A 20563-nucleotide genomic window follows, 5' to 3' on the forward strand; every position below is an offset into this window, starting at 1 on the left:
GATTTTCTGTTACATTTACATCCTCATTTTCTGTCTTTTGTGAGGATTTGATGTGGATTATGAATTTAGGCTTCCCTGATGGCTCAGTGAGTAAAGAGTCCGCCTGCAATGCAGGAGACCAGGGTTTGATCCCTGGGTTGGGAAGATCCCCTGGAGAAGGAAATGGCAACCCACTCCAGTATTCCTGCCTGAAATTCTTGCTATGGGAAGTCCCATGGATAGATAGGGGAGCCTGGCAGACTACAGTCCATGGGATCGCAAAGAATTGGACACAACTAAGCCTGCGTGTTCTTTGGAAGGACTGATGCTGAAACTGAAACTTCAGTACTTTGGCCACCTCATGGGAAGAGTTGACTCATTGGAAAAGACCCTGATGCAGGGAGGGATTGGGGGCCGGAGGAGAAGGGGACGACAGAGGATGAGATGGCTGGATGGCATCACCGACTCGATGGACATGAGTTTGAGTAAACTCTGGGAGTTGGTGATGGACAGGGAGGCCTGGCGTGCTGCGATTCGTGGGGTTGCAAAGAGTCAGACACAACTGAGTGACTGAACTGAACTGAAGCACTAGTATGGACAGACAAATGGATGAAATTAGGAGCCAAAAATTATATCTGTTACAAGAAGGAAGGCAACTCAAAGTGGAAGTGAGGCCATGTTCGTTGTCCTGTTTATAACTCACTTTCTAGGTATTATAAATCATGCAAACATATTCATTATATGAAATGATTATTTTACTATTGTTTTATTTAGAAGGTAGTTAATTGTGCATGAATAACAGTCACCATTGTTGATTGGTCTATATTACTTTTATGATCAAACTTAGAGAAGTTAAATGTTTAACAAACAATAGAAGCAGCAGTACAAACATCTATACATACAGTAGTTTCTGCTCCCATGTGTTGACACATAATAGCACATTTAATGCCCCCAATGGTCCTGTAAGGTTAGTACCACTATTCTCTCCATTTTCCTGATGGGAAAATCATCATAGACATGTGAAGGTTACTAATTTAAGATTGTTAAGGACAAATGAAAAATCTTCTTACTGCAGTAAATTAACTGTTAAATATTGTTGATTTTAGTAATGTTATTGTTTTTGTAATAAATGAGTTATCTGTGTTAAAACACCTATACATATGTAGGCCAATATATCCCCCAAATACACTGTGTTCATGCATGCGTGTATGCCCAGTCACTCAGTCATGTCTGACTCTTTGTGACCCCATGGATTGTAGCAAACCAGGCTCTTCTGTCCATGGGATTTTCCAGGCAAGAATACTGTGTTCATACATCTTTGCTAAATGGTATATTTTAAGACAATACACTGTTTATTTTTTAATGCAAATAGTTTATTTCACTGTGGCTTGTCATATTGTCCCTTGGTAAATCAACTAATGAGTACTGTAAGATTTATCAGTCATGAAATATAATTATTTATGAGATCATTATTTATAATTCTCTTGTTCTTTAATTTTCCTTCTAAATCAAAAACTGTGCCTTCTGGTTGGTATAAGTATAGTAATGCAAAAGGAAATAGAGGCTGCAAAGCAAAAACTGAAATTGTGGAGAGTGATTGTCAGAAGAAAATAATACTTGGATATACATTAATATTGAAACATGACTGTCATAGTAGCATACAAGGAATGAATGACCTTATGTTTTGCCTGGTTTCGTGTGTTGATTTATTGTTTTCCTTTCTCATTTGTTTATCTTTCTTTTATGTATGGGCCCTAGCCTGGATCTCAGGGGAGAAATAATTCCAAAGTTTATGCTGCTTAACTTTACTCCTAAAAACACTCTGTAGTGACCCTCCACTGGAATCATTTCACCCACATATTCCTAGATGAATTTTCACTTGAAACACAATAGCCTATATTTGAGTTTCCCAAAGTTCTATATTTTTTTCCCTCCTGACTTCACCCCATCTTTCCCTCAGTTTCTTCACTCGAATTCAGCTTATTTTTTATTCTTTTCTAGTCACCCCCTGACATTCACAAAGCTCTCATATTCCTTCACGATGTTTCTCCTTCATGCTTTACGAGCCCCAGCACTTCTGTCACCCCGGGAATTACCATCTCCTTCCCTCTCTCCTAAGCAGTTAAGAGATCTGGAGTCATAATGTCTGGTTTTATATCCCACTTTCACGATTTACTGGCTTTGTGACCTTAGCAAATTAACTAACTTCATTAAGCTTCTATCTCTTCATCTTGAAGATATGGATCACAACATTTCCCTCTGAGGCTTGTAAGGAGGGTAAAATTATGTAACGAATACAGGATTCACATGTTAGCTATTATTATTATTATTGTTCCTGCTGAATAACCCCTCAGTTAAGTCATTATTTCTAAAATAATTAATTCAGGAACTAGTCCTACCCCTGAATATATCTGCAAAACTCAACATACCTTTAGGGGAGGGGGAAGGATCAATGGTACATATAATATGTGGGGCATAGCCATCTTTATTTCATTAAAACTTTAACTTACTAAAGATGATAAACATATGAAATATGGTTTTGCATAAATCTGGGGTAAATATTTATGGATATAAATATAACAATATGTATTGTTTTAAGTATTTTTCATTAATTTCCGTGTCAAATTACTAGTTCCTGTGTGGCTAAATATGCATTTTTTCCCTATGGGGCCAAGTTCAAATCAATTAGAAGTAATGAATATGTATTAGATCTCAACTCTCTCACAGAGGTATTGTGATAGATGTTTGAGGGAATTCAGAGATAATAAAAAGTAGTGTCTCTGTTCTTTGGGATTTCAGTCAATTATTAGCTAAGCATATATAACAGTTACACATATGAAGCAGGTCAGTATGACATGTACGATGGATGAAATATAACAAAGTGCAGGGGGAATAAAGGGAATGAGATCCATCAAATTGTAATCTGGAAGGTGCCATGAGGGAGATGGCATTTGCCAGAGTAAACAAAGTATTGATGCATTGTCAATAGTTAGTGATGGAGTAGGGACCTGCATACCCAAGACAGGTTTGGGAAATCCAGTCATTGTCTTTGTTTTTAACCTAGGGTGGTGTGTAGGCAGTAATGCTGAGAGGTGATCTAACAAATATTCATTCAAAACCTGCTGCCTTGAGCAAGGGACAGTGTCAGAGAGTATAAAAAGAGAGAATAACTTTGCCTTAATAGGGAGCACAGACAAATAAACAGTTGATTTTAAAGTTGTGATAATTTCAAACTTTGGGAAATTGTAAGCCACAAAACCCACACAGAGAAGGGGTTATTTACTTCATTGGCAGAATAGGATCTGACAAGCACGGTGCTGCCTGCCCTGCATTTTGTGACACAGAATAGGGAAATACAGTAGGGAAGATGTTGTAGGAAGTAAGAGCATCCGTACAGACAAGTGATCATTTTTATCCCTGTAATTGTTGCTGATTGCCCATCCTCCATCAGCCATGAGCTCCATTCAGTTATCCTCATGTGCATGCCCCAGATTCACTGGTGTGAACTTCAGTCACCCATGAAGCAACAGGGACTCCCACAAGAAATGGAGAAAAGGACTGTTGGATTCAAACCAGATTTCAAATGCTAGGGTAGAATGTTTCTTTTGAGTCTTACATCATTCTGTTTTACTCCTGATCAAGCATGAGGCCTCCCAGGTGGCTCGGTGATTAAAGAATCTGCCTGCAAAGCAGGAGACACAGGAGACGCAGATTCGATCCCTGGTTCGGGAAGATCCTCTGGTGAAGGGCATGGCAACCCACTCCAGTATTCTTGCCTGGAGAATCCCATGGACAGAGGAGCCTGGTGGGCTACAGTCCTTGGGGTTGCAATGAGTTGGACACGACCGAAGTGGCTGAGCACTCAAGCATAGGTGGACTTTGCTGTGTTCTGACATCCAGTGGAATGTCTCAGTGGAAGCTCTTGGCTATTGCTCCACACTGGATTCATGACCCACTGATGATACCATTTACATTTCTTTCCATTGTTATTCCATAATATTATCCCCTCTATGACCAAAATGACTGAGAGGGTGTATATGTGTGTGTGTGTTTGTGGGAGTGTACACACACGCAGTTTCCCCCTTTCTCAACTCTAGAGAAATGCAGGCTCTACATTTTCTTCCAAGAAGATAGGAGTCAAATTCTTTGAGGGCAAGCATCAGATTCTTTCCAATATAATATTCTGAGAAATGAGGCAGCCATCAGGTAGATATTGAAAGATATTAATTGAAAGAGTAAGTAGAGTTATCATCATGATCAAAGTAAGGAATATTGTGTGAAGTTTGGTGAAGAGAAATGATTCTTCTGATAAGAAAGTGAAGAATCTGTAAGAGGAACATCTCAGTTAATGAGCATATATGGAGATGAACAGGTTTACAAATTGAGCTTTATTACATGGTTGAATACAATATGAATTTATTAATATCCAAAATTACTATTTGATAGAAGATTATCTGCTAATCTATGTATTCTTTGTCAGGTAAAAAAGAGAACTTGGTCAAGCAAAAAAGAAAAAATACAGCAAAACCTCTATCAAATATATGATACTCAAAGTCTATTTGAATGGATCCAGTTATTGTAACCAAGTCAAAAAGAAGACATTAATATTTTTTTTTCTAGCTTAATATTAGTTGGATGGTTTATATAAAAGCTGTGAACCTCTTAGAGTGCTTAGAAAAAATTCTTCAATTAAACAAAAATAAATTTTCCCATTAGTTAAAAATAAATAAGGCGAATTATGAAACTAAATTTCACAGTAATTGAAATGATGCACAATACCAACTATGTATATATCTATATATGTGGACATTTAGGTAGATAGGAATAAATGCATACTTTTACTGAAGTATAATTTACATGTACTAGTTACATTTTAAACTGCACTGAAGTAATATATTAATGAAATTGGGTACTTATACTATAAATAATTTAGTTTGAGGAATAAACTAGCAGCACCTATGTAAATACTTTTGCAATATTCATATTTAATTATAATTTATTCTAATGTGTTCCTTGTTGTAGAGTGTCGTGCTGGGATGAGCTCCTTCAGTTTTGGGTCATCCTGTTACTCTACTAAAGCATGCATTTTCTTTGGTTACTTCTCTGAATGTCTTCATTTCATATCCTCTCTTTCTCCCGTATCTCCCTCTTGCTACAAGTGAAATGGAAGTTTTCTCAAAGCCCTTTCTTTGGACTTCCCCTCCTCTCTCTCCACAGTGTCTCTGTAATAGTCTCACAGTGTCAACTGTCACATCTATGCGGGTTATTGTTTACCTTCTCTCTTCATTTCAAGAGCATCACATTTTTTGCTGGATTTCTTTCTGGAAATTTAGCCATCAATATACTTCAAGTTCAGTGTGCTCATTGAGAAAAATAGTTTTTGATAAGATATTTCAATATATTATGATGAGTGTGTAATGGAAAAACCAGGCACTTTAAGAAAAGGCTGGAAAGAAATTAAAACTAGAGTATGGATCACTGAAAGAGTCACTATGGAAGTGATACTTACACTGTGGCTTGAAGGATCACTTGAAATTAATTAGGCCAAGTTCAGTGGTTAGGAGGCAGTGTTCCAAGCAAAAGGAATACCATGCGTAAATGCCCTGAGAGAGTACAATGCTGAGTAATAGAAAAAAGTGAGGTTTATTGAACTGACAGAGCTGAAAGAAAAGAAATGAGAGATAACTCTGGGGAGTTAGCCTGGGTATGAGTGTAAAAAACTCTAGATGTCACATTAAATGTTTTGTATTTCTCATGCCAAAAGGAGAAGCTGTTGAAGAATTTTCATCCAGTTATTTATTTGATCATATCTGTGTTTCATAAAAAGTCTTCTAGCTGAATAGAGCCATAAGTAGATGCAAAGAGACCAGTAAGAGGTCAGAGGCATTGTGGCCTTAGTAGTTCAGCCTAGAAAACATAGAGCCATGGAGTAGGAAGAGGCAGAGAGATTAGAGATATTGGCGTTGATTTGATATGTGTGGACAAGGTGGTACTGGTGTTTCTTGGTGATGAATTGGATGTGGGCATTGAGGATGATGGAAGGATGTTGGGAGTGGCAAGATGATGGCTAGTTTCTGCCTTGAACTGCTAAGAGATGATGAGTTAGGGAACACTGGAGGAGGGGCAACACATGAAAGGTGATAAATGTGAATGTGAAATTACTCTGAGACACCCAATGTAAATATCAGTTAGGTGAAAATTTGCCTCTTTAACACAACAGAGAAGTCCAGGTTAAAATTTAGATCTGGATTTTGGTGTTCATGAAAGTAACAATAAAAGCAGATGTGTTACACAAACGAAAGTGGGCTCCCTTCTGATATTAAACATCATCACTACAAGTTTAAAACCTCTACTTTATCCTGTAACTCATATTCCTCTTTCTTTCTTGCTTCCTTAATTCCTATGGAATCAATTGTCTAGTCTTACCAGTTTCACTTCCATTTTCCTTCTTGTTTATAACACAATTTCTATTTCTAATAGTCAAGTTAGGTTAATATTTCTCACCAGAGCTATTACATTTTTTGAGGACAGCAAGACTGGTTGTCAGATTAATAGAATTGTGCAGTAAGCTAGGAGAGTTGTGACCATCATTTGAACAAGAATATTAACTGTGAGGAAAAGGGTAAAGGATAGAGTTAAGAAATGCAGAATATGGAAAGGAGGAATAGAAAATGAATATCTGATTAAAACTAGTCAGGGAGACATTTGGAATGCCTCAGCATATACTACAACGTGTTCCCCTTCATTTTTAGCATTGCAAATATGCATCAAGTGATGTCAATTTATTTTGGGTTTTTTTGTTTGTTTTTTGTTTTTTCAGTTAGTTTATTTTTTTTCCATTTATTTTTATTAGTTGGAGGCTAATTACTTTACAATATTGTAGTGGTTTTTGCCATACATTGACATGAATCAGCCATGGATTTACATGTATTCCCCATCCCGATCCCACCTCCCACCTCCCTCCCCATCCCATCCCTCTGGGTCATCCCAGTGCTCCAGCCATGAGCACTTGTCTCATGCATCCAACCTGGACTGGTGATCTGTTTCACACTTGATGATATACATGCTTCAATGCTGTTCTCTCAGATCATGCCACCCTTGCCTTCTCCCATAGAGTCCAAAAGTCTGTTCTATACATCTGTGTCTCTTTTTCTGTTGTGCATATAGGGTTATTGTTACCATCTTTCTATACATCTGTGTCTCTTTTTCTGTCATGCGTATAGGGTTATTGTTACCATCTTTCTAGATTTCATATATATGTGTTAGTATGCTGTATTGGTCTTTATCTTTCTGGGTTACTTCACTCTGTATAATGGGCTCCAGTTTTATCCATCTCATTAGAACTGATTCAAATGTATTCTTTTCAATGGCTGAGTAATATTCCATGGTGTATATGTACCACAGCTTCCTTATCCATTTGTCTGCTGATGGGCATCTAGGTTGCTTCCATGTCCTGGCTATTATAAACAGTGCTGCGATGAACACTGGGGTACACATGTCTCTTTCAGATCTGGTTTCCTCGGTGTGTATGCCCAGGAGTGGGATTGCTGGGTCATATGGCAGTTCTATTTCCAGTTTTTTAAGGAATCTCCACACTGTTCTCTATAGTGGCTGGACTAGTTTGCATTCCCACCAACAGTGTAAGAGTGTTCCCTTTTCTCCACACCCTCTCCAGCATTTATTGCTTGTAGACTTTTGGATAGCAGCCATTCTGACTGGCGTGTAAAGGTACCTCATTGAGGTGTTGATTTGCATTTCTCTGATAATGAGTGATGTTGAGCATCTTTTCATGTGTTTGTTAGCCATCTGTATGTCTTCTTTGGAGAAATGTCTGTTTAGATCTTTGGCCCATTTTTTGATTAGGTCATTTATTTTTCTGGAATTGAGCTGCATGAGTTCCTTGTATATTTTTGGGATTTGTCTGTTTCTTCATTTTGATACACTGCTGTACACAGCCTCATCTAGCAATAACAATTCTTTCAATTAAGATTGACTTGAAGCAATTTTTGATAGAGGTAAGAATATGTATTTTGCCAGACATTTTTCTAAACTTTTCACATGTATTAAAGCATTTAATATTTGTACAGATTCTATGAGACATTTACTTACACTACACATTGAACAGATTAGGAGATTAAGGAGCAGGAGGTCATGGTATGTCTATCCAAAGGTCATACAATTTGTAACTGTCAGAAATAGATTTAAACCCAAATGTTCTGGGTCCAAAGTCTGTACCCTTACCCAGCAAAATAAAAGATTGCAGATGGTTCATCTGCTAAGAAATAATGGGCTATATGAAAAATGCATAACTTCATATTAAATACACATAGATATCTAATAGATATTTAAATATCTATTGAAATACACATAATGTTGAAAAACTCAGAAAGTAGAAAAGTGATTTCCAGGGCCTAAGATAGTGAGAATAAGGAGAGGTTCGTAAAATGCTACATACTCTCAGCTTTAAGATGAATAAGGTTGGAGGATCTATTATGAAATATCAAGACTATAGTTGATAACAGTGTATCATATAATTGAATTTTGCTAAGATAATAAAACTCAAATGTTCTTATCAAAAGCAAAAAGATAAACATGTGAGGTGATGAATGTGTTAATTACCTAGATGGCAGAATCCTTTCACAATGCATGCATATCTCAAATCACCACAATTTATCCTTTAAATAGCTTATAATTTTATAAGTCAATTATGCTTCAATAGCGCTGATATCTTTAAGAAGTCTACTCAGCTTAAGTACCAGGTTGGGGCAAAAAGAATACTCTATAACTAGTTTTAAAACCATATAGCCTAGAAAATGAAGAAATTGTTTAGTTTTTCAAAGTGATTATAATTCAGTGAAAGATGGCTGAAATAAAAAGTTTTCCTGCAGGGAAATTCATTGGTGACCATTACGATTTATACTCAGATATCTACAGCGTTCACCTTTTCTTAAGCAGCACATAAGGAACAGCTGCAAACTAGTCTATACAAAATTGGGTTTGGAGACGTCTGCCAACAAATCTACCATAGTTTTAAACAGGAGAAAGGGTATCTGTGTGTGGAAATTCCACACTGTCTCAGGTAGGTAGATATTATGAACAAAAGAGGAAAAAGCAATTTCCTACCTGATGGTGTAGAACTCTCTAAATCTGCCAGTCCAGTTTTTTTCCCCCTTCTGTTTTAGGTTTTATAGGGCTTTCTAAATAGTCAATTTAGTATTTGTCACTAGTTTGGAAATTATTTTTCTGGAGTCAGTATGAAGTGTTAAGTATTTATAGACAGAAATTTTGGCAAAGACTATAGAGAATCTTGAAATGGCCTTTCACTGTGGCAGAAGAGCTTGAACAGATTCAAGTGCAAATCCTGATTTGTAGAGAGTTAAGTGTAGGTTTGTGCAAGTAACATGTAAGATTGAGAGAGTCAATTTTTCCAGTACGACTGAGTGATTGTTAAGGAGCTGTGTTTTTTATCTGAATCGCTTGGAGGGAAGCGCCATAGCATTTGTAGTAAACAGTTTATGCAGTTAAAATATGAAAAAGACAAAGAAAAGCAAACCAAAAAGACGTTTTAGTGTAGAATGGGAATTGAGCCAATGAGCCTGACTGGTAGAGTCTTTGGAAGGAAGCCAGGAAGTCTGTGATATTTCTCTAGTTAGGATATATATATGTGGTATTGGATGAAAAATGTTAACTCTTTCCATTGAATCTGAGACTCCTGATCCTGAAACTAAAAACTGAATGCAAATTAAGATGCTTTTAAATGTATGATTAAAAAAATATCATGCACACATGACATTTGGCAATGCCTGAGATCTCTCTAAAATGTCAAGATAGGAAAATATCCAAAAGCTTTTTTTTTTTTTTTGGAGAAAAAGAGAAACTTGGATTCCAGCCAAGTGCCTGCTGAGGAATTCTTATGAGAATTTCTGGAAACTGTACTTTTTAAGGTAATCATGTTCTCCATGCTTGCATAGCCCCTAATGTTCCTTGAGTGAATTTAAAGTCTCATCTATTTGTGCCTTTTTGTTGTACATCTTTCAGACTTCAGTGGTCAAGTTTCACTTTGGCAAAGGGATGAAAAAAAATATTGTATTTGGCACTACACAATCTTAGAATACTTTAAGAATAAATATGCCAAGAGAGAATCATATTATATAGCTTGAGTTCTATTTTTCGTGTATGATATGTGTGTCTCCTTATGTTAGATAAATTGATATCAGTCTTTTGCTTTTCTATTAAAATAAATATACATCAGATATCTGATACACATAAACTGTGGTTGGAGGGCATAAGTGAGATAAGATTTCAGGTAAATACCATAAAATCAGCAGAACTGTTATCTAAATGTAATGTTTTAAATCTTATCGACATAGTTTTTAAGGGATCAAGAACAACTGTCTACAATCAAAATGGCCAAGAAAAATACCAACTTTCCTGCAACAATTTGGGAGATTATTATTATCATCTGTATTAATTAACTTATTCTGTTGTTTAGTATGAATGGTGAAAATGTGGCTATACCATTGAGGGGTTTTTTTAAAAAATTCTGATAAAATATACATGACATAAAATTTATCTTTAACTGTGTTTAAGTGTACAGGTCTGTCACCATCACCCACCTCCAGAACTTGTTTCCCTTCCCAAACTAAAACTCTGTATTTGTTAAATCCGCATTCTCCCTTTCTCCCACATCCTAATAACTCCAGGCAGCCACCTTTTAGTTTTCTGTCTCCTTGAATCTGACCACTTGAGGTAACTTATATGAGTAGATCATACAATATATTTTTTTCTGTGATTGACATATTTCACTAAATGTAACGGTTTCAAGTTTCATCCATATTGTAGCATATGTTAGAATGCCCTTCCTTTGTTAAGGCTGAATGATATTCTATTGTATGTATATATTACATTTTATTTATTCAGCTGTTGATAGGTACTTGGATTGCTTTTATCTTTTGTTGTTTATGCATTGAGTTTTATATTATATGATCCTTAAAGAGGGCAGCTATGGGGCAATAAGATCCATAGTAGATTTGAAAACAGAAAAGCTAGACTTAGTTATGTCACAACTAGATAAATTCGTTTCTCTCTTAGTTTTCTAATCTGTAAAGTAGGGATACAATTGTTTTTATAGTATTATTGTTATAGCTAATAATTATTAAACTTTCATGTTTTTTAACTGTATTCTGACAGAAATCCTGTAAAGTAGGGAGTGTTCCATTTCCCAGAGTTGCTGTGAAATTGTGACATACGTGAGAAACTTCCTATTATACTATAAAGCACTAACCCATGTAATAGGTTATTCTTACTCTCTTCACAATGCCTGGCATATGCAAAGTTTCAAGATACACTATTGGAAAATAGAAACAGTTCTGTTTCATAGCTGTAGGCGGCACACTAGGCAGGCATTTGAAAATGTTTTGAAAGAACAGCATGTATATTATCTGTGGTGAAACAGACCACCAGCCCAGGTGGGATGCGTGAGTCAAGTGCTCGGGCCTGGTGGGCTGGGAAGACCCAGAGGAATCGGGTGGAGAGGGAGGTGGGATGGGGGACCGGGATGGGGAATACGTGTAACTCTATGGCTGATTCATATCAATGTATGACAAAACCCACTGGAAAAAAATAAAATAAAATAAAATAAAAAAATTAAAAAATAAAAAAAATAAAGTGAAGTGAAAGTGAAAAAAAAAACAAAACAAAAACCAAAAAAACAAAAAATAAATAAATAAAACAACTCAGCATTCTTCCAACAAAAAAAAAAAAAGAAAAGAAGTTGTTGATAAGAGATCACTGCATTTAAATTAATAATCATTATAACTAAAGAGTAAACTGTACTGCTGCTGCTGCTAAGATGCTTCCGTTGTGTCCGACTGTGTGACCCCATAGACGGCAGCCCACCAGGCTCCCCCATCCCTGGGATTCTCCAGGCAAGAACACTGGAGTGGGTTGCCATTTTCTTCTCCAATGCATGAAAGTGAAAAGTGAAAGTGAATCACTCCCTCGTGTCTGACTCTTAGCGACCCCATAAACTGCAGCCTACCAGGCTCCTCCGTCCATGGGATTTTCCAGGCAAGAGTACTGAAGTGGGGTGTCATTGTCTTCTCCACGTAAACTGTACAGTAAAAATTAATTCAACATTGTAAACCAACTATTTGCCAATAAAATTAATTTTAAAAAAAGAATAAATGAAAACAAAAGCTCTAAACCTTATATGCAGATGATATTCAAGGTGTTAATAATATTAAAATTATGTCAGGTAAATCTTATTTCCCAGTAGAACCAAAGTTTTAATGATGATGGCATGACTGAGGGTGGGGGAAGGGAGGGTAGATATCGTCTATCTAGTGTCAAAATTTTATAGAAATCATTACAGATCTCTTTATTAATCAGCAGTTGAATCATCGACTGATATGTTTCTGAGTGATTTTATAGTGATCACAGCAATATCAAATATATAACAATATATTTTATTGTTTTTTCTACAATATAAAATATATAGCATAGATATTGATTCACTGATATGTATTAATGAGTCTTTAAAAAGTAAGTGCATGTGCCTTTCAAGAAACTTCCTTCTAAAAACCAACAGTGGAGAGTGTGGAAAACCATGAAATCTCCTAGGATAGCTATTGTGAAGGGCGGTCGGTAACTGAGGGCTAGAGCCTGGTGGGTGGGATGGGATGTACCAGAGTATATCCAACTGAGAAATCAACTTGATTTCCTGCTATCTGCTATGAGTATCATAAATAATAATATAGAAATAGTTGGCTTACAATTTCATGTATTCAGTGAATAATGAAAGAGTCCCTAGTATTTTGCTAGATTTTGTCCCAGGAGCTGGAAACATAAAAGTGAATAAGATGAAAAATGTCTGTTTTGCAGGTGGAGGGGGGGATCAGTTCTGAGAGAGTTGGAGGTTAATTACACAAACATATAAGTTGGATAACTATGAGCTATTTTATGAATAAATACTAAACATAGCGATATACTGGAAAATGATGGAGGTATGTGGAGAATACCCTTTATATTAGGTCAATTAGAGAACTGAAAGTGAGATTGCTGAATTGTGTCCAACTCTTTGCAACCCCATGGACTGTAGCCCGCCAGGCTCCTCCAACCATGGACTTTTCCCAGCAAGACCACTGGAGTGGGTTTCCATTTCCTTCTCCAGGGGATCTTCCCGACCCAAGGATCGAACCTGGGTCTCCAGCATTCCAGGCAGACTCTTTAATGTCTGAGTCACCAGGGAACTACCCTCTGAGAAAACGACATCATTAATGTAAATATTTCAACTATTCTGCTCCAGCAGGATGAGAATCATGTTTTCCTCGTTGGTTAGTATATCCAAACATAGTAGAGAACCTGGTCTTCAGTAGCATAGCATGATAATGCTTTATAACATTTTTTAAATATTTTAATAGATATTATGTTACTTAATCTTTAGAATGACCTGAGGTAGTGTGCCAAGAATTGTTAACTGCCTTTGGTGAGTCTGAGATACTTAGATCACACTATGAGGAAATGGCAGAGTTGGCAAGAAAAGGTACAGGGGGAACTTTCAAACAGTCCTCTTCTTATATATGTAATACATTGATTCATAACTGACTGTGCTGTTAATATTGAATGTGAAATTTTTATAGCTGCAAACCACATTAATTTACATAATAGTAGGGAACTGATTTCAAATCAGTTTTGCTGTGCTTGTACCCTTAAAAATGTGCTTATCCAATGAGAAAGACAATATTATCATATTCATGCTTATAGACATAGAATTCGTAGTTGAGAAAAGTTGTTGTGGTAGATATCACATACAGTAGCAAGTGGAAAACCAATGCTTTTAATCTAAAATCTAATAATAGGAATCTGTGCTTTTGTGGATTTCTTTATGTAGTTAAAATATTTTTATTTTAAATTCTAAATCTAATACCTTTACTTTTTAAATAGTATTTATTGATTTTTTTCTCTTTTCACAAAATGTTAACGTTTTATTGCATCAAATTTAGAAAATATGGTAAAGAACAAAACAGAAATAACCACCATTAATAATCTGGCATGAATAATTGAACTGCTTTCTTCCTAAAAAATTGCAAATGTGAAGTGGGGTGTTTTAAAATTTGTGTAAATGCTAGAGTATTATTTGATTTAAATCTATTAAAGTTTATTTTAGTGAAGTAATAATAATTTAATAAATTGTTCAAGTCAGAGTTGTAGTGATGTAGCTTCACATACATGAAGTAAGTTAACATGAAGGTTATTTTGCCTATAGTTTCCATTTTTATCTTGATTTTTCCTAATTGCTCTAACAAAGGCATGTTTTATCTAAAAAGAGTTTCTGAATAATGGTCAGATCTGTATAAAAGGCTGACGTTTGTAATTGCGAATGTAGAGTATCTTCCTTCTAATAATTGAAGCTTTATTTCTGTAACTAGAATCTGTATTTCTATGTGTGTACTGAATGTCTTCTGTTGCCTACAAATGACACTTCAGCTGTGTACTATTCAATACTAGTACTAACATCTTCTCTTTTTGTTGTTGTTCAGTCACTAAGTCAAGTCTAACTTTTTGCAACCCCATGAACTCCAGCAGGCCAGGCTTCCCTGTCCTTCTCAATCTCCCAGAGTTTGCACAAATTCATGTCCATTGAGTCAGTGATGTTATCTAACCGTCTCATCCTCTGACACCCTCTTCTTCTTTGCCTTCAATCTTTCCCAGCATCAGAGTCTTTTCCAAGGAGTCAGTTCTTCGCATCAGGTGGCCAAAGTATTGGAGCTTCAGCTTCAACATCAGTCCTTCCAATGGATATTCAAGACTGATCTCCTTTAAGATGGGCTGCTTGTATCCCAAGGGACTCTCAAAAGTCTTCTCAAACACCACAGTTCAAAAGCATCAATTCTTTGGTGCTCAGCCATCTTTATGGTCCAACTCTCGTATTCTGTACATGACTACTGGAAAAACCATAGTTTTGACTATATGGACCTTTGTTGGCAAAGTGATGTCTTTGCTTTTTAATATGCTGTCTAGGTTTGTCATAACTTTTCTTCCAGGGATCAAGAATCTTTTAGTTTCATGGCTGCAGTCACTGTCTGCAGTGATTTTTTGAGCCCTAAATGTCTACCATATACTATTCTATGCGCTCTAAACTCTGTCTCGTTTCATCATCACAGCAACCCACTGAGTGTGGTGCTTTTATTATCTCACAATTACTGGTGAAGAAACAAGGGCACATCCAGGTTAAATAACTTTGTAGGTTCATATAGATCATATAGATTAAAATGACAAATCTGGGATTTAAACTCACTAATATAGCATTCATATTTATCTTTAGAAATAAGTGGAGGGCAGGGAACAACTCTAATATCTATTTTTAACTATTAATAGCATCTACATTAAGATATGGAAAAGGGGATGGCAGCCCACTCCAGTATTCTTGCCTGGAGAATCCAATGGACAGAGGAGCCTGGCGGGCTACAGTCCATAGGGTTGCAAAGAGTCAGACACAACTGAAGCAACTTACCACATGAAGATAATAAATGTATTAGAAACTAATGGGAATTTTATGCATTCCATGGCTATTTTTCCTTTATGAAACTTTAAATAATTTGGGATAAATGATAAATTTGTTAAAAGTGTGAAAGAAATGTTAGGAAAAAAAAAATCAGTTCTAGTCACAGATCTATAAAAACCCTGAAAGTAGAGATCCACTTTAATTCTTTGGCCTGGAATTCTTTATTCAAAGGAATCAAAGGAGATGATCTCTAAAGTCTTTACCAATTCTAAAACTCTATTAAATCCCCTTCTGTGTTATCATTTGTACATCAGTGAATGCAGTCATGGCTTCAACCTTCTCCACGCATTTCTTTTATGTCCTTACTTTTAAAGTGAAGCTGAATGTAATGAAAGACTGATAAGCTTATAGTCACACAAGTCCCTGTTTTTGAAGTTACAAAGCATCAGTGTAATTTGATAAGCTTGACAGTATTCCATAACACATTACTAAAAATACTCTTTAGAAAAACTCAGAAAGGAAGGTGCTATTTTTAAAGAGCCATCTTGGTTGGCTTCAGTATAAATAAATTATATGAAATTAGCATCACTTCCTTATTCTATAGATATATTGATTTCAAAGCCCCCTTAGCTATTTTTTTAAGAACTGTAGCAAGATGTAAGGGCGTCTCTGGTGGCAAGATGTAATTCACTTGTCACAAAGGTCACCCTTTTAAAGTCACTGGTTTTTCATATATTCACAGAACTGTGGAGATTGAACCTTATTTTCTTTCTTTGCTTGTTAAAGAGTATTTCTCCTAATAAGGTGCTTAGTAGTGGTAATCTACCAGTACTTGCCAAATAAACCACTTCATGAATATAGGGTATAGCAGAGGGAGCCAGATAATCCTAGCTAAACTCAGATGAAATGGCTTCTAAAAAACAAGGGATAATTAAGTATTCAGATATAGATTCCCAGAAGCATGCAAATAGATGATTAAAATAACACATTTATTGTGATTTTTAGCACCTAGAGAAACAATGTAGGCTTGTTAGCATCAGATAAGTTGCCAAGTATGACATTTGTCTCATATATTTGGAACAACTTTATGTGGGACAAATCCATAGACACATCTTAGTATCTTCAGAGCAAAATGAATTAACACTCAAGAGTTATTTGGATTTTTTTAAAAAATAGATTATCACTTGAGAAAGGGCAACATCATAACATTTATTGGCATAAGTTGAAATTTTTCTATGGCAACTCATAAAACTAACAAAGAGAAAGTTTGATCCTTATTTAGGTTCCTTGTTGATTCTAAATTCAAAATATAGTAACAGCATTTTCACAGGCAGTCTCCTTTATCTGAAATTTTAATGGCACAACACATTTGGCAAAAACAGCTAAGTTATTTCTCATGTCTATATTTGGTTGAGGCAGTTTTTACTATAGAAAAGACCAAAAAACCAGATCAAGGTTTTATTCCCTATCTTATTATACTCCTAGCTCTAATAAACATTTGCCTGAGTATTTCTCTTTATTTCAGTGAATGATTATTTTTTATATTTACTCAGACCTTGACAGCCTACTTGGGTACCCTAATGAGTGGGCTCCCTGGGGTTTGGGTCTGAAAGTGTGTATTCTGAAAATTCTGTCATGATTCTAAACTGTAAATCTATTCACTGCATTGAAAGTAAATGAACTCTTGTATCTCTGCCCTGGGTTCAGTAATTTTCGTTATCCAGATGTCTTTGTGCATGCGTGCTAAGTTGCTTCAGTTGTACCAGACTCTTTGCGACCCTATGGACTGTAGCCTGCCAGACTCCTCTGTCCATGGGGATTCTCCAGGCAAGAATACTGGTGTGAGCTGCCATGCCCTCATCCAGGGGATCTTCCCGACCTAGGCATTGAACTCATGTCTTCTGTGACTCCTGCATTGCAGGCGGATTCTTTACCACTGAGCCAGTGGGGAAGCCCTAGATGTCTTTGTAACTTGACACAAGGGTTTTCCTGACTTTTGGTGCTATTCACAAAAGTTTTTTAAGGACTATTTAATCACTATTTTTAGCTGATTATAAGATTTTATCAGCAAATATTTATGTATGATAATTACTAGTAAGCTTTTCCTTTTAATAAGAAATTATTTAGATTTATAGTCACTGACACTGTAGGATGAGTATGTTTATAGTCATCATCACTGTCTAATGATTTTATTTGTCTGATATTATGCAAAACATCTTTCTTTTTACATTTGGAAGCTTTTTCATATGAAGAAGCTGAAGCTTAAAAAGGTGACAGCTGCCTGGATAATGGCATCAAGATTAAAACCCAAGTTCACTTCCCAGATGGCTCAGTGGTGTAAAATTTGCCTGCTGACACAGGAGATGTGGGTTCAATCCCAGGTTGGGAAAATTCCCTAGAGGAGGAAGCGACAACCCACTCCAGTATTCTTGCTGGGAAAATCCCACGGACAGAGGAGCCTGGCGGGCTACTGTCCGTGGGGTCGCTAAAGAGTCGGACATGACTTAGTCACTAAACAACAACAACGACAACAAAATGGAGAGGTACCTTGCTAAATCTAACCCTGCTAACTATTAGAGATCTTATTTTCAGTAAAACAACATCTGTCATACATCAGTTATGGCTATTATTTTAATTTTATTGAGCAAACATTTAATTTGCAAATTTTTATAGATTTCTCATTTGTGTAAGCAATACATTTACAGAGTTTTTACTAAGTTTATGTTCTGACGTATTTAAGTGTGTACTGTCTCCACTCTAGATTATGCTGCTTTCCCTACCCTTATGCTTTCTTGCCTTACAATTAATATTATTTCTGAAACTAGGCCCCAAACAAGATAATTGTGGTTTTGCTAAGATTTGCTTAAGTATAAACCACTAGGAAGTCTTAAGTATGCTATTTTATGACTGTTAACAAATATTATACATAGCTGAATGGTTATTTATTCTTTTGTTACGTATGTTCTAAGTAATTGTGCACTTCTTAAAAGACAAGTTATTAATCAAATTAAACTTTTAAATTTTATGGTTTTATAGTAAACTTTACTTTTCTAGAACACTGAACTTCCAAGAATTAAAATCTATTCTAATCATGAATAAACAAATCTTAAAATGTTGGCGAAGTCTCAAAAAACAAAGCAAAATTGGGATATTTTAATATTGCCTTAACGAATAGAAATAAGAAGTTAGATGTTTTAAAAACATTTATTAAAAGTAGAAAAAACCTTGATCATTTATTCACACAACTATTCTCTCTAGTACGCAATCGAATATAAATTATATGTTGTGGGTTCTTTTAATAAACAGTGTGCTCAAGCAGAAAACCTGAAAGCATATTGCAGGTACAAAAAGGACTGTGAAGCTCGTTGACACCTAGAGCCTAAGATAGAAGCACTCCTCTCTCAAACACAATTTTAAAAACTTCATCGATGTGAGAATAGCTATTGCCAGATAAAAGATGTATGTACTCTGTTCCACATTTACACATATATTACTGGTTACATATATTGAATTGGACATTAAGACCAATGAATTTAGGAATATAGTTTTTCAAAAACCTAAACTGTCTGCAACAGTAAGAACCCAAGATAAAGGATAACTTTAAGAATGTCATTGGGTCTGTGAGGTCAGAAAGGATGGTTTTTATCATTGCTACACATCTGTCACTTGAACAGCACATGGTAGATCCTAGGTAAATATTTATTGGATAAATTAATTAAATACAACTACAAAAGTATACTTGCTATATAGTTATATAGTATAGTTGTTTCTCAGATAACAATATATGACACATCAGTCTTTTTTAGTATAAAAATAAGCTGTAATTTAATATTATTTCTCAAAATGGGTACTGGGTGAGAAATTTTTTTCCTTATCACAGATGAATCATAAAACTATCAAATTGGGTCACCAAATGCACAATGATTAACTGTATTTTCTTTTTTTGGTTATACATTTGCTTTTATTTTTTTGAAGTTTATGTATTGGTTTGCCTTATTTTTATTTTCTTTTTTTTTGCTTTTTTTTTTTTTTCATATTACTGAGAAATTTTTTTTTTTTAATTTTTCAGTGGGTTTTGTCATACATTGATATGAATCAGCCATAGATTTACACGTATTCCCCTTCCCGATCCCCCTTCCCACCTCCCTCTCCACCCAATTCCTCTGGGTCTTCCCAGCCCACCAGGCCCGAGCACTTGACTCATGCATCCCACCTGGGCTAGTGATCTGTTTCACCATAGATAATATACATGCTGTTCTTTTGAAACATCCCACCCTCACCTTCGCCCACAGAATTCAAAAGTCTGTCTGTACTTCTGTGTCTCTTTTTCTGTTTTGCATATAGGGTTATCGTTACCATCTTTCTAAATTCCATATATATCTGTTAGTATGATGTAATGTTCTTTATCTTTCTGGCTTACTTCACTCTGTATAATGGGCTCCAGTTTCGTCCATCTCATTAGAACTGATTCAAATGAATTCTTTTCAACGGCTGAGTAATATTCCGTGGTGTATATGTACCACAGCTTCCTTATCCATTCATCTGCTGATGGGCGTCTAGGTTGCTTCCATGTCCTGGCTATTATAAACAGTGCTGCGATGAACATTGGGGTGCACGTGTCTCTTTCAGATCTGGATTCCTCAGTGTGTATGCCCAGAAGTGGTATTGCTGGGTCATATGGCAGTTCTATTTCCAGTTTTTTAAGAAATCTCCACACTGTTTTCCATAGTGGCTGTACTAATTTGCATTCCCACCAACAGTGTAAGAGGGTTCCCTTTTCTCCACACCCTCTCCAGCATTTATTGCTTGTAGACTTTTGGATAGCAGCCATCCTGACTGGCGTGTAATGGTACCTCATTGTGGTTTTGATTTGCATTTCTCTGATAATGAGTGATGTTGAGCATCTTTTCATGTGTTTGTTAGCCATCTGTATGTCTTCTTTGGAGAAACGTCTATTTAGTTCTTTGGCCCATTTTTTGATTGTGTCATTTATTTTTCTGGAATTGAGCTGCAGGAGTTGCTTGTATATTTTTGAGATTAATCCTTTGTCTGTTTCCTCATTTACTATTATTTTCTCCC

At 35.9% G+C, this 20563-nt stretch overlaps 1 protein-coding gene across 1 annotated transcript in view; it reads left to right on the plus strand.

Annotated features, from left to right (window-relative positions):
- The window catches only part of FAT4 (FAT atypical cadherin 4), a 174135-nt gene that overhangs the window by 41459 nt on the left and 112113 nt on the right, over positions 1-20563 (plus strand). The gene's annotated exons all lie outside the window — the stretch shown is intronic.

This window comes from Muntiacus reevesi, chromosome 13, assembly GCF_963930625.1.
Source record: "Muntiacus reevesi chromosome 13, mMunRee1.1, whole genome shotgun sequence".
Classification (NCBI taxonomy): Eukaryota; Metazoa; Chordata; class Mammalia; order Artiodactyla; family Cervidae; genus Muntiacus; species Muntiacus reevesi.